Raw genomic sequence first — 14588 nt, forward strand, 5'->3', positions numbered from 1 at the left:
TAAAAACGTTGCTTGTTGGGACAAATCACGCCACTGAAATGTAGTTCCCTCATTGATTCTAAAACAACAATGTGCCCTGAGTGCACATGAAATCAAAGAGATGATCATGACTACATTGTTAAGATTAAAGTCCAGTGGTTGCACTCCTACTGTTATACCCCTCTAAAAAACATCCTGAGAGTCCCTGCTGCTTCTGTCCACATGAAAACACACTGTCCTTTCTACAGTATAAGCTCTGTTCTTGAATCAAAAAATAGCATTTATTTCACTTAACTGTGATACAGAAATTAACTGGTGGTATGAAATAAGTCATCAAAAACCTATTTCTATAAACTTTTTTTGACTTTGGACTATGTGAGGAAACCAAAGTAACCAATGAGAACATTCAAGCTCCACACAGAAAGGCCCCAACAAAGCAGGAGAACCTTTTCCTTGTGCACCACTATGCCACAATAACAACTCCACTGTCTTTTCTTGCAACCCAATTTAGATGAAGAGGTATGATCACAGTATTCTGGTATTCAAAATACAAAACATTTCCTTATTTAAACCAACTGATTACCATCAAGGTTGTCTTCTCGTCAGGCACTTCCAGTGCTGCTACAATTTCCCCACCAGGAAGTTACATTATGGCCACTGAAGCAGTGAGACGTACCATCTTCATTAAAAAAAATTTTTTTAAAAAGTATTGTCACTGTCATCTTTGATCTAGCTCTGTATCCATATTATTTCAAAACACTGAGTATGTAACATTAATAGCAGTAACATAATTTAAAAATATCCAGGATCATGCATTTAGTTGCATATTTTCTTTAATTTTTTTTATGGCTTTATTTTTGATAGGGACAGTGAAGACTGACAGGAAAATGGAGGAAAGTGAGAGTAGAAGACATGCGGCAAAGGGCCAAAATTTAACCCTGGCCGGCCGGCCGCTCGCAGCCGTGCAGCACATCTGCTCATTCCAGTGAGCTTAACCAGCATCCCTATTTTCCTTAATTTTTGTGGGTTTATTACAGTGTCACCCTTCAGTTTAGAAAATAACAAGCAGATGGTGACGATTAGAAAAACAGCAAAAATAATGAGGATAGCTTCTAACGTAAATAATTGATAAAAATTTATCTTTAAATTAAAACAATCACTTTATGAACTTTGTGCTGTCTATGTCAGCCAACTAACACAAATGTGAGCTAATAACATATAAAATCAGTAATAACTTTTCCTGCAGTTATTTTATTTTCTATCATCGGCACACTCACACAACACTACCTGTTGGCTGGTTCTCGTGCTGGATTTAAAAGTATCACTCTCTGTCAGGCAGTTCTAAGTATACGTGCAGGAAATAAATTTTAAATATCGATTGCTTCCATGTACTCTCAAATTTATTACAGGTGTGAGCTTGACTCCAAGTATTGACTCTTTCCCAGCAGCAACCTTCTGAAATTACTGCAGGGCCAGCGTTCAGTCTAGCTGGAACAATAGTGCAAATATCAGACAGTATGGCAGACTATGCAGTAGAACTGACATGGTGGAAAAATAAAATCACAATTAGATTCACCAACACTGGATGTGCATGCAAAAAAAAGGTTACATCAATGCAATATTGATCTAAAGTAATTCTAAAGGCATCTTGGACTTACTGTAGGCTATACATCATTTATAGTCATCATTTTATAAAGCTTTATTTTTGAAACATCCATGCTTAATAACAGCATGTAAAATGCAGAGTGACAGGAATGATGGAAGAGCCTGATGTGGCCCTTAAGAGTCAGAGGTTATTTGTCCATAACTCAACAGAACATTTTTAAATGGCACCTGCTATATTACTTCCTGGAAATCATTACTCGTGTGTCTCTCAAAGGAGATACAGACTGTATAATCAAAAAGTGAAAAAATTAAATACATAAAAATATAAGAAAAGGAATGCCACTGTTACAAAGAGTGTAATCATTCTGAAACTGGTTTTGTGTCTGTTCTGATATAAATTCTGACCACCATCTTATCCAAAACCAAGCTTCAATAGATGTTGAGCTGTGTCATATAAGTTGGCAATTTAGTACATGAGAGGAAACAACATGAGAGAACTGCCATGACAAAATAAATGCCAAGCTGTGTGGTGATATATTCAGTTGAACTGAGCATTTGTTAAACTAATTTCTCACTTTTTCTAAGATCACACTGTAAGTTGAGTTATACAGCATGTTTGTAAAACTTGAGTTAATAATAGCTGAGAGCTTAGAAACAGCAACATTTATTATTGAAATTTTGAAATGCTGATTTACCATGCACCATGGTTTCATTTGCTATTTAGTCATGTAGAGCTCATAAATCTGGCTAAAGTGTTCTACTCTGGTGAAGACTGTAATATTTATCCAAGTAAAAAGTAAACTGGAAATATATAAGAAGAGTGGCAAAAAAATTCAGTATTCAATTCAATTCAATTCAATTTTATTTATATAGCACCAAAATTACAACATAAGTCGCCTCAAGGCGCTTCATAGAGATACAGAGAAAAACCCAACAATCATATGACCCCCTATGAGCAAGCACTTTGGCAACAGTGGGAAGGAAAAACTCTCTTTTAACAGGAAGAAACCTCTGGCAGAACCAGGCTCAGGGAGGGGCGGCCATCTGCTGCCACCGGTTGGGGTGAGAGAAGGAAGACAGGATAAAAGACATGTATCTTTAGTGGTCAGGGACACTAGCAAAATAGCCCTTTATTCGAGAAAAATAAAGTTATCTCTTAATGGCCCAGGCTTCAGTAGTATCCAGAAATCAATGACGAGTTGGCAGCCAACCACCTTTATGGTCTTTTGGCACCACCGAAAAGAAAAAACCTTCTCCAGTTCTACCAAAAGTAACTGAAAATAAGTCAGAGTTTTACTCTGATTATCTTGTTTTCGTGACCAATTAAAGTCAGAATTATAATAGAAATTAAAATTTGAACCTAACAGTAAAATTTAGGTTGGAGGACATTAGCACCACATAAGGGCTTGTTGGTCTAGTAGAATGGTCTTGCTATAGTGTTAGAAATACTGGGTTCCATTCCCAGACAAGTCTGCGTGGTGCCTGTGTGCTATGGTGTTGGCTTTTGTGCAGACATTTCCACATTTTTTACAGAGCCTCTTTAACCCTTGCTGAATTGTGACCGTGACTGTGCTACATTACTTTCCTTTCAGAGGATCACATTTTGTTTTCATTATAAGAACACTGTCTCAAATGTAAACCTCAAACCTGCGTTACAGCAGCTGCTGTGATGGATCTTCATGAGGGAAAAGCTTTTTGTAAGTGCTGTGCAAAACCTCTACAAAGGGGTTATGATTTATGACATCAAAAAGTATTACAGTACAAAAATTTCAAACATGAGGCAGTTTGTCGACACATGCAGTGTTTTAACCTAGTTTAACCCTCATAATTAGTTTTTCTGGTTCAAATCTATGAACTTAAATTCTTCAGTGTTACTCTAACCAGGCAAGGGCTCCTTTTTATGAAATATTGAAAAAATAATAAATAAAAATATTGAAAGTGGAACTTTGTGGGCGTAAATAATGTTTGCTCCTTTAAGGCTGTTATAAACAACACATACCAAAGGAGCTTGCTCCAAACAGGCAGATGAGATTACTTCTCTTCTATCTTTCAGAATAGAAACACTGCGGAATAAACTAATAAATCACATTTTACTATATTTTATAAAACGTATTTATTTTTGTTTGAAAATAATCCATTTGTCAAATTATGATTAAAATGCTTCAACAGCAACACCTGCAAGTCAGAAAACACGACAAAGTGGTGAAGGAGAGGAGACAAGGATTGCTGTGCTGCTGGACCTACAGAAAGGCCACCACAGTGATATGTGGCAACCTGACATTCTGCTGCACTCATTCAAAAGGGACTGGATTCAGGTGTGGTTAACAGATTGCTGTCTAAAATTTAGATTGTTGTGATTTGTTTTGTTGTCTTTCTTTTCTTTTTTATATACCTCTTTTAGGACAGGACCCCTGGAGTCTAGACACTGGTGGTTGTGAAGAAAGGGAGAGTGGCAGAAAACACGGACTTAAACCATGCAAAGCAGAAGCTGATTGGCTCAAAACTTGTGGGTAAGAAGATGATTGGACTAGACCAATGATGTCAAGTATCGAGAATGACAGCGTGGGAAAGTGGTAGACATGTAAACTGAAAAGCAGCCTAAGACCCAGAAAAGTAGGTATGATTACAGATCTTCCTTATTGAACTTATGTCTAAGCTTCATTTCAGATGGTTGTGTTGTACCATTGCCGTTTGTCAGTGAACATGCATAGTCCCATTTTCAAATCACTTCTGATGCTTATAATTCAGTATTGTGCTTTTTCTCCCTCGGATAACAAAGGCATAACCTGGCCTCCCCTGAGGAGAAACAATCCTTTCTGTCTTCTGTGTCTCTGGTTCGCATAGAAGTATTTATGTACTGCTAATGTTCTACAAATCAGTTTACTGAAGCACACCAACAGGTTACATAAATGGAAGAAACGATATTAACTGATATTATATTTGACTCATGATTAGCATCTACTAATAGCCAGTCCTATACCTGAGTGTCGTAGGGCACAGCTTCAATTAGAGTCATCGGTGATTAAAAATGTAGATGTCAGCGACTGAATGTTTGACCATGTACCTTGCCATTATTCAGTATATTCTTTGACAGTGTTCTAATGAGATGACCTCCACAATAATATGGCAAAGACCAGGCATAAGCTACCATGTTTGCAGAGTCTCAGAAGTTAAATTGGTTTTGGAATAATGCTATGTTAAACAGATTATGATTTTAATTTTAGATTTTATTTCTTTATAAGCTATGGTTTTTAAAAATGTATTGTCACTGCAACCCTCCCCCCCCCCGGCTTCTGCTCCGTGACCCCTCATCTGGGACTCTCCTCAGCTCTTTCTGGGATAGTGGTGCGGCTGCCCTGGTCTCTTGTGCTCTGAGGGCCTCTGGATGTCTGGAATTTTGATCTCCTCCATGCCTGCTTCATGCCCTGGAGGACGGGGCTGTGGCTCCCTGTAGCAGATCATTACATGAAGGAACCTTTTAAATACAAGCGCACTCATGCTCATAGGTGTACACACGGGTGCTCACACACACAAATGACACCATTTTTGGCTCCTACCTCAAAGCACACTGTGCGCTGTCGATCTTACGTGCTGCACAATAATGTTTAATATTTAGTATTTACTGTCATATTCCCATAGATCATCATGATGTTGTTTATTATATTGCTCTCTTTTCTTCTGCTTGTTTTCTCTTTTTTCTTTCTCAACAGGTGATCCAGGTGATTGATATATGTATTTTTTGTCTGCTTATTTTGTTGGTTTTTGTTTTTTGCCCTTTATACCCGTCCCTCTTCCCCGCTGTTTTTCTTTCTCCCGTTTCTTTTCCCCATTCAAGTCTGTCCCACATTTAGCAAGTGAAAATAAAATAAAATAAACAATAAAAGGTAAATCAAATAGACCATTACGGCAAGACTGGGATGGTCCATTTGGTGAAGTAAATCCGTAAAAGAAAAAAAAAAAAGTATTGTCATCTTTTACCAACATCTGCAGTGAATATTTGCCCCACACGTGCCTCAGTTTTGCTAAGGTTGGTAAGGTAAAGTGCCAAAACATGAGTAGACAGTCATGTTTTGGCGCTTTACCTTACCAACCCTGAAAACATTCATGCATTAGGACCGGTAATATTTGTGCTCCTCTACAGCCAAACAGTAGAATTTAAGCAACAATGTACAAATAATAGAGCCCCAGGCAGTGCGAAAGAAAATATGTAAGAGTAGTCTGTCTGTCATTCTTGATCTTGTACTCAATGAGCCAGCTTGGGAAAACATTTGTGGTCTAAACTGGTAAGTGTCATGAACTGGCTGTGTGGAGGCAGATGAGAACACAAGCGCAAAACTCACGGAGACAGGAGCTGAACTCATAATCACTGCTTTATTGCAGGCCTTACAAAGAAACAGAACTAAACTGGCAAAACTAAACTAAGAACCGAGGGAACACAAAAAGGCACACAGGTTCAGGGAGGAGACATTGACGACGCAAGACTGAACTGAGGGAGACGCAGTGTTGGGTAAGTTACTTTAAAATAGTAACTTAGTTACATTACTAGTTACTTCTCTCAAAAGTAACTCAGTTACTTCAAGTTACTCGCTACTTTCAAAGTAACTAGTTACTAGGGAAAGTAACTTTGGTTTTACTCAGAATTCTCTTGTTAATGTGTTTCTTCCATAACTTTGCCAGTCTTCTAGCTTGCTTACTTGCCACAAGTGCGCTGTGCCACCTACCAATAGAAAGGAAAAGATAATGTGCATATTTCCACGAGAGAAATCCCACTAGAGACCGGCCCACCATTATAGGAAAAATCATAAAGCCTTTGAATGAAAATAAACACTGTTGTGACAGTGATGTACACTGTTTTGATGGTATATATGTATCAATCTATCAATCGTTTGTTGTAAGATTCAGATAATTATTTTTTAAAAGCGAGACATTTTAAATGAGAATAAGAAAGAAAAGTATTTCTTTGTGCCCCCCTCTCCCTGTTAATGCCCTACATGCCCCCCTGGCAACACTTTGCTAGACCCGCCCCTGCACAGTTACCAGCTGTCAGCTACATAAAAAAGGATCCAGGTGTTATTTGTCTCTCAGAAACAGTTCATAGCTTCCCTTCAACTCATTCATGTCACCTAAAAGGTAAACCTGTTTCTCCATCACCTGTTCAGCTCTGGTGATTCAGTAAGGACATCTCCTGGTTTCATCTTCATGTTTCCCTCTCACCAGATAACCAAACCATATCATGACCAGCAGCTTTTTTGCAGCTGTGGCTCCAGCAAACATCAGCTGATACTAGAAATTAATATTAAATAAATTCTAACAATAGCTGATCAAGCTTAAACGTGCTGCTGTTGTTTAGCGCGACATCGGCTGGTTTCCTCTTTCGGCGCAAAGTGAGCGATAAACAAACAAGAGAAAAAAGCCGATCAGCTGATCATTGATCAGTTTTCATGATTGAAGTAGAAACGGGAGAGGGAGGGGAGAGGATGAGAGAAGAAGAGGCAGCTGTGCAGCAAAGACACGGAATAACTCCAGCTTTGTGTCTTTTTCATTGTAGCTGAATTACGGGACAAACTGTTCCTTTTCACCTCAATAATAAACGCGTAATATTTTCTCTGAATACCAGACGGGACTCTAATAACTTATGAAAAAAATAAAGTTCAACATCATTAACTTCATAGCACCACCCAGCTGTATAGAAACTCCGTCACGCTAGCTAGCACGCAGTACGGAAAAAGTCAGAATAACGAAAATAAACTCCACCTAAACTTGGTTCATATCTGACCCAGAGAGACTGCAGGTCATAACTTCTTACCTGAAGTTCAGTTCACACTTGGACCAGCGGCCGCCTCGGGTCTTTCCTTCTGCGTCCCTTTTCCTTCATCCACCTGCTGGCGTCCACCACTTGCTAATGTTACTGAATCTGTGGAAGCTCCTTGATAGCCACCACACGAAGTAACGAGCCTATCTAAATCCCAGTAACGACTAACGCGTTCCTGATTTTGGCATAACTAGTTACCACAATAATAACGTAATTACTGTAACGCGTTACTTAATAACGCGTTAGTCCCAACACTGGGGAGACGTGGACATAAATACACAGAAGGAAGTGGGAGCACACGGGGAACACAGCTGACAGCAAACAGAACAAGACTCATATTGACGGGAGACTGTCAAAGTAAAACAGGAAGTACACAGAGGTGCAGACAGGAGGAGAGCGAAAGCACGGGGAGAGCACAGACATAACGGGCTGGGGAAAACATGGAATAAAACACAAGTAGGGGAGACGAGGGCTCACCGATACACAGAGGGGCACACGGGGTAAAGTGACATGGGGAAATCAAATGAGGAACATTTTAACAGAACCCCCTAGGAACGAAGGCATAAATAAAGAACAAAATACAAAACACGAAAACTACGAATGCTGGGCCAACATGGCCCAAGTGTACACATCTTCAGTCAGTATTGAATATCAGCATTTCCATGTTCATTTGTGGACATGAACTTTGCCTGAACTTCAAGCTGTAATATAAAAACACTTCAAGTATGTCTTTTATCCTGTCTTCCTTCTCTCACCCCAACCAGTCGCAGCAGATGGCCGCCCCTCCCTGAGCCTGGTTCAGCTGGAGGTTTCTTCCTGTTAAAAGGGAGTTTTTCCTTCCCACTGTTGCCAAAGTGCTTGCTCATAGGGGGTCATATGATTGTTGGGTTTTTCTCTATGAAGCACCTTGAGGCGACTTTGGTTGTGATTTGGCGCTATATAAATAAAATTGAATTGAATTCATGTACCATTTTATTAAATCTATTATAGTAGTCAAAAGGCACAGGAAGTCTCAAGATGAAACTCATCTACAAACAACATGTGACAGAAGCTATCTGACATGTGAAGATCAGCTGAAACAAGCAAGCTGCATTATAAATACCGAAAGAAAGAAAATAGAGCTTTTGTAGATTTTCTTAAACTCCTCTTTGTATCCTGTCCCAAGGCACACTGACATGAGAGAGGTTCATCTGGCGAGAAGGAGTGGCTTCTTGTCTCCCTTTAGGTTTCAGTTGACAGGGCTTTCAACAGACTGCTGGGATTACATAGTGACAGTAGAAGGAGACAGCAGTAATTCAAGTGGAATCAAGAATATCCTGTAAACGTGTGCGCTCACTGTCAACAATCAGTCTGCCAATACAGATTTGTTGTGTGTGTTCAATGATGGACATTAAAATGAGAAAACCAACTCTGAATTGTTGCTATCTGAATTAGCTGTGTTGTCCAGCTTTGTATCCCTACCCCCATCCTACCTCTAAAACACAGAAACGCAGATACATATACACATTTCCCTTTCTCCTCCTCACACTTCTCTCTTCTCTAATTTACAGGGACTGTGAGCAGCATACAAATACAGCTCCTGACAAAGCATCTTGTTTTCTTGTTTCCGCTTCTTTTGCCCTGTCAGGTTCTTCTCGTGCTGTTTCCTCTTTTCATTCCTCTGCTTTAATCTGCATTGTCGCAGTGATGACTTGTGCCGTGTTGCATCAATCTTTGCTGCTCTCCCTCTCTTTCCTGCTCCTCTCTGTCTCCTCTCCTCAAACTGCTAGTGCCACCCTGTGGTGAGGAAAAGATGAAAGAGTTCAGGATCAAATCAAAGGTGTTTTGGGATTGACTTTTACATTAATACAGAGAAAAATTAAAAGCAAATTGTCAAGTCACACAGTTTAGATACATTTTTTTCTGGTTTGTCAAAAAACACTTGTCTATGTTCTCTGTCTAAAAAAAGAGAAAGAAATCTTAAGCAGTCTAGCCCTTTAAATCATTCCACTGATGGCCGGCTTGGTCATGTTGGTGCTTTCAGGAAATGTCTGCTCAAGTGATCAGACACTGAATTCACATTATATGAGAGACGCTAAAGATGGGAATTAGCATGTAATTCTAGCTAGTGAAATGTTACTTCAGCATGTGACATAACAGGTTTCACTGAATTAGCAAAAAAGAAAAAAAAACTGTGCTGAATCTGTTGTCTGCAGTTTGCTGTAAGACAGATTCCTTTCTTTGACTTTAATAAATACCTACAGCGTCCTATGCACCTTTGAACAAAATAAAGAGAATAAAGAGTAGGTCCAGTGCTCCTTGTCAGGAACAAAAACTGTACTGGTTCTCTTAAATCCTGGACTGCTCTACCTTGGCACAGATCTTCCAGTGGAGGCTGAGAATTGTGATCTCTGAAACTGTAACACACTCTCTGGCCCCCCCTTCTTAAAAAAGCAGAACCACTGCCTTGAACAGCTACCTCAGTGACCTCACCCCCGTTTATGGCCAAGACACCTCTCATGCCCAGACCCTTCTTCCTCTATTGAAGGCACATCAATTGAATTACAAAATCCTCAAAACATTTTTTCCCACTACCTGACTAAACCTCGGTCAGAAGCACTGGTTTTTATAATATCAATATTTTTGAAATCAAGTAACATGCTTCAGCTCCATCCGTCTTATTTAAATTGCTAAATATTACTAAAATGCCATCTGCTGTATTTTCACTTTGTAGTGTAGTGTACCGTTATCATAGTATCCTTACCTGGTATAAAAGGTCTATGGTATTCTAATGAGATTCAAGTTTTGATGTCACAGACTGTGTGGCAGCTGTATTGAGTTTAATTAAAACAGCACTGCTAGCAGGCAGTTAATTTACATTCAAGAAGACAGGAAACATGTCAGTCACAAAAGGTCAGGACTTCAATATTAGCTTTTTTTTTCAAAGAGCAAAAGTGATTTCAATCTAGCCTTCCGATTCCTTCTGTTGATGACACTTGGTCATTTTAGTGCTTCCAGTCCATGTCTTCTCCGTTGACAGGACACTATTCCACGAAAGATCACTTGGGAATTGACAAGCAGTTCAAGCTAGTTTTAAATCAATTTAAATTCTCTTTTCCATTTGTTACGGCTCTTGCAAGGCCTCCTCCTGAAGGTGCCTGTGTGGGCGTGTCCTTCAATCTCTTCTGCCTGAGGTACCGCCTTTTTCTTTGACACAGCTGACTCACATCAGTAATTAAAGGGATTTAAGCCCAGGGACAGGTGAGCTGTTTAATCAAATTATTCAGTGAGCCTGAATTCTCTTTGGATGGCATCTTGGAAGACATAGTTTCATCATAGGAAAAAGGTGATGACTCTGAAGAACTTTGTATTGATCTATGGTGACCCTTTGCTCTTAAGGGACAAGTGGAACTAAAATATCTCAGCAAAATGCAACCACAGTACAACAGAGACAGATCTCCTTGGTGTAAGGGTTAAGGTTTTTTCCTTTAATTTATCATCCATCCATTTTGGCTTATACTGCTCCTTGAAGCAAACCATAGTGACCAGGGTTTCCTTCCTGTGTTATGTATGTAGGCATATTATGACAGGTCCATTCATAATTAATACAGTTACAACTCACTTCATTGTCTGAGTTTCCAAGTTTCTGCTTTATTACACATGTCATTTGGGTTAATTGGTCAAGGCTTGATAAATATTAGTTTAACAAATGATTTTTCTTCACCTGACAATTAACTCAACTTTGCCAGTGGCAAGCTCATTAATATTGAACATATGAGGTTTTTAAAAAAATAGTTATTTTTGCTAGCTTAGTAATGGATTGTGAGGCAGTCCTCATTTATCCTTTTTCAACAGCAATATCTTTTACAATAACTAATTAAGAGCAAAATTATTTACATACCAGTAACTAACTGCTTCTATGCACCATCTTTGTGTACCCTTTCCCGCCCAGGCTTCTAGACTTCTGATTGGCCAACATTTCTACCCAGTTAGGATTACATCGCCACCTGTTGCTTTGGCATGTTCTTGACAGCGTTTGACTTTGTTTTTTGCGATTACGTGTGGACGAGATTTTCTTTTTAACAAAACGGAAAATCTGTTTACAAACATACCCGCGTACGTGTGGTCACAGCCTAATTGCCAGTTTTAGGTCAAACTCTGCTTACACTGTTTCACAACTCTCCCTCCCATACAGTTTCTAATGGCAGACATCAGGTTAGCAAAAGTCCAAGGCATCACAAAGGGCCTTCACTAACCAATGGGTGATGCCACTGTGGCTGCATCCATCTTTTATACTTCGTATGGAGGTGATAAAAGTTGTTCCCTTTGAATTTAATATTTTTGCTTCCTCCTCTCTACCTCTATGTCGCGAGTAAAAGCCACCAAGTAACCGCTAAGGGCCTCTATACTACTCTTACAAACTTTCAGGCCCAAAGCTCTTACAGGAATAAGCCCAGAATAAACGGAACAAGAGGGTCAATATCAGTCAGATAGGTTAAAATTTATTATTTTAAAGGAAAACAAAGGGCTTGCAAAAGGCCTCAAACATCAAAATGGAAAAGGTCACTAACGACCACAATATAGTCTTATTGATCCAACCTGTCAGCAATGCAACTATCACCTGAGGGCTTGCTCTCCCTCGGCGGTCCCAGATGCTCGTTGCTTTAAGAGAAACAAATCCACCCCAAATAAATACGAGCCCAACAGAACACATATCGCATGCACTAAGTGTTCAAGTTCAGGCAATAATTGGTGGCACTAAAAATCACTCTTAAAACTTATTCACCGCAAATCCTCACGGAGCACCTCTAAAAGACCTAATTCCCGTAACGTAAGTGCCCAGCTCAGGGATTGCACATTGTCTGACTAATATTGCACCAGCCCGTTGGAAATAAAAACAAACCCAGCATAAAAAAAACAAACAGTTTTAACTACTCTAAAACCAACTTGGGAGAAAATCGCAACAAAAAAGAGAAAAAACAGTGACAAATTCACGTGTGCAGCCTGTCCTGTAGGAGGCAATACAATATAAATTAGATTGTAGTGCATAAATATACTTTTTTATAATGTCAAATATATTATGTTAACATACCTCTAGCAGACAACTGTGTTTGCTGCACGCATGGCTTGTCTTCTAAAAATCACTACTAGAAACATAAAATACAATAACCATCAAATACATTTCAACAAATTTACAAAAGCACTAAAAGAAAAACAGCCTGTACCTCAAACCTCTGCTGTAGAGGTTTAAAACAACCGTTTGTGTAGAAGACAAAACTTCTCAGGCGCTTCACCTACTCACACAACCATTGTTCACAGCCAAATGAGAGAAGAAGAGCACCTGCTGCTACTTCCTCTTTTATACCCTCCCTTGGGTCCCCTGGGTCCTAAAGCCTTCCCTATTACATCTATGCACACTGCCAGATTTTGGGGAGCCTGTTAACATTTTGACAATCCTTTAATCTCTATAATGTAACAGAAATCCATAACTTTGATCTTCCCTCTAGCCCTATTCTCTTATTAAGAGATTTTGAACTGACCTGAATACAGAAAATAATTCAATTTAAAGAGTACAAAACGAAAGGCAGACTTCACCATTTCTGAGTAGTCAGTGGCTTGAAAGACTAAAAAAACTAAAACAAACTGGACACGCTGAACACATTGGACATTATGATGGGGTATCACAAAGGATGTCATGTAGTTTGACCACAAACTGCAACACAAATATTTTCTGATTACTCAAACAGGGATCCGCACCAGCTGTTGAATTAAAGGATTATGGGAGCATAAACAGACAGTCCAGAACATGCTGTTGTGAATCACGTACACAAAAAAGCACAAAGATGCTCTCTGTACTTTTATACCGGTTTGAGATCAAAACTTCATGGTGTGAAGTTCCCTGTAAAGTTGGCTGAATGTGGTAATTCTACTAATAATGACCTATTTTGAATTTTACAACAATCATTCTATATAGAGTAGAAAAGGGAAAGGATAACGTTCTCCTGAATATGTATGTGAAACATCTTTCTTATCGTTAGGGAGCGGTTTTAATATGAGTCGAGAGAGGAGACCTTAAAACTACTTTTAAATTTGGTGTTGAAAAATTGGCTACTCCACTGTAATGACTGCTTAAACAAGAGGACAAGATAAACAAAAAAGCTTTCTATGATTATGGGCTAAACAAAGAGGGAGGGAGAAAGCAAATATAGTGTATAATGGATGGTCGGATGCCTGTGAGCTCTTTGGATGAAGCATTTAAAAAGAAGAAATTCAGTGCGTGCTCTCTCTTCATGTGAGACAGAGTAAATAAGATAAATCCCTCAGCTGCTCTTTTCTGGATAAAAGCAGAATATTAAAAACTAAAACACGCAGCTAAAAGTGTCTGATGGCATTATGAGGAAACTTGGTGGTGGAATGAGGAAGTACAGGGAAGCATTCAACGGAAGAGGGTGGCAAACAGGAGCACTGGGAGACAGTGATAGTTTTAACATTCAGTTCAACTCAGTTCAGTTTTATTTATACACATAAATAAATTCACAGCAACAGTTGCCTCAAGGCACTTTATATAGTAAAGTAGACCCTACAATAATACATACACAGAGAAACCCAGTAATCATATGACACCCCTATGAGCAAGCACTTTGGCAAAAGCGTGAAGGAAAAACTCCCGCAGAACCAGGTTCGGGGAGGGGCGGCCATTTGTCATGAAGGCTTGAGGTGAGGGGAGGAAGACGGGACAAAAGACATGCTGTGGAAGAGAGACAGGGATTAATAACAAGTGTAATTCAATGCAGCGAGGTCTATAAACATATAGTGACGAGAAAGGTGACTGAAGAAGAACTACTCAATGCAGCATCCATTCAGGGCGACCTGATGCAGCCCTATATGTTTTAGCAAAAAGGAAAGTTTTAAGCCTAATCTTAAAAGTAGCGATAGCGTCTGTCTCCCGAATCCAAACTGGAAGCTGGTTCCACAGAAGAGGGGCCTGAAAACTGAAGGCTCTCCCTCCCATTCTACTTTCAAATACTCTAGGAACAATAAGTAGGCCTGCAGTGCAAGAGCGAAGTGCTCTAATAGGGTGATATGGTACTACAAGGCCATTAAGACAAGATGGGGCCTGATTATTTAAGACCTTGTATGTGAGGAGCAGGTTTTTGAATTCAATTCTGGATTTAACAGGAAGCCAATGAAGGGAAGCCAAAACAGGAGAAAT

At 39.4% G+C, this 14588-nt stretch overlaps 1 long non-coding RNA gene across 1 annotated transcript; it reads right to left on the reverse strand.

Moving 5' to 3' along the window:
* Window positions 1-8718: 8718 nt before the first annotated feature.
* Window positions 8719-12687, reverse strand: LOC102213682 (uncharacterized). Its single transcript, XR_311950.1, has 3 exons — window positions 12601-12687; window positions 12468-12522; window positions 8719-9172 (listed from the first exon to the last, which is right to left on the reverse strand). It is a non-coding gene; the product is annotated as an uncharacterized LOC102213682 (long non-coding RNA).
* Window positions 12688-14588: the final 1901 nt, after the last annotated feature.

Source organism: Pundamilia nyererei, unplaced genomic scaffold (assembly GCF_000239375.1).
Source record: "Pundamilia nyererei isolate P.nyererei 1_Seehausen unplaced genomic scaffold, PunNye1.0 scaffold00108, whole genome shotgun sequence".
In the NCBI taxonomy this organism is placed as follows: Eukaryota; Metazoa; Chordata; class Actinopteri; order Cichliformes; family Cichlidae; genus Pundamilia; species Pundamilia nyererei.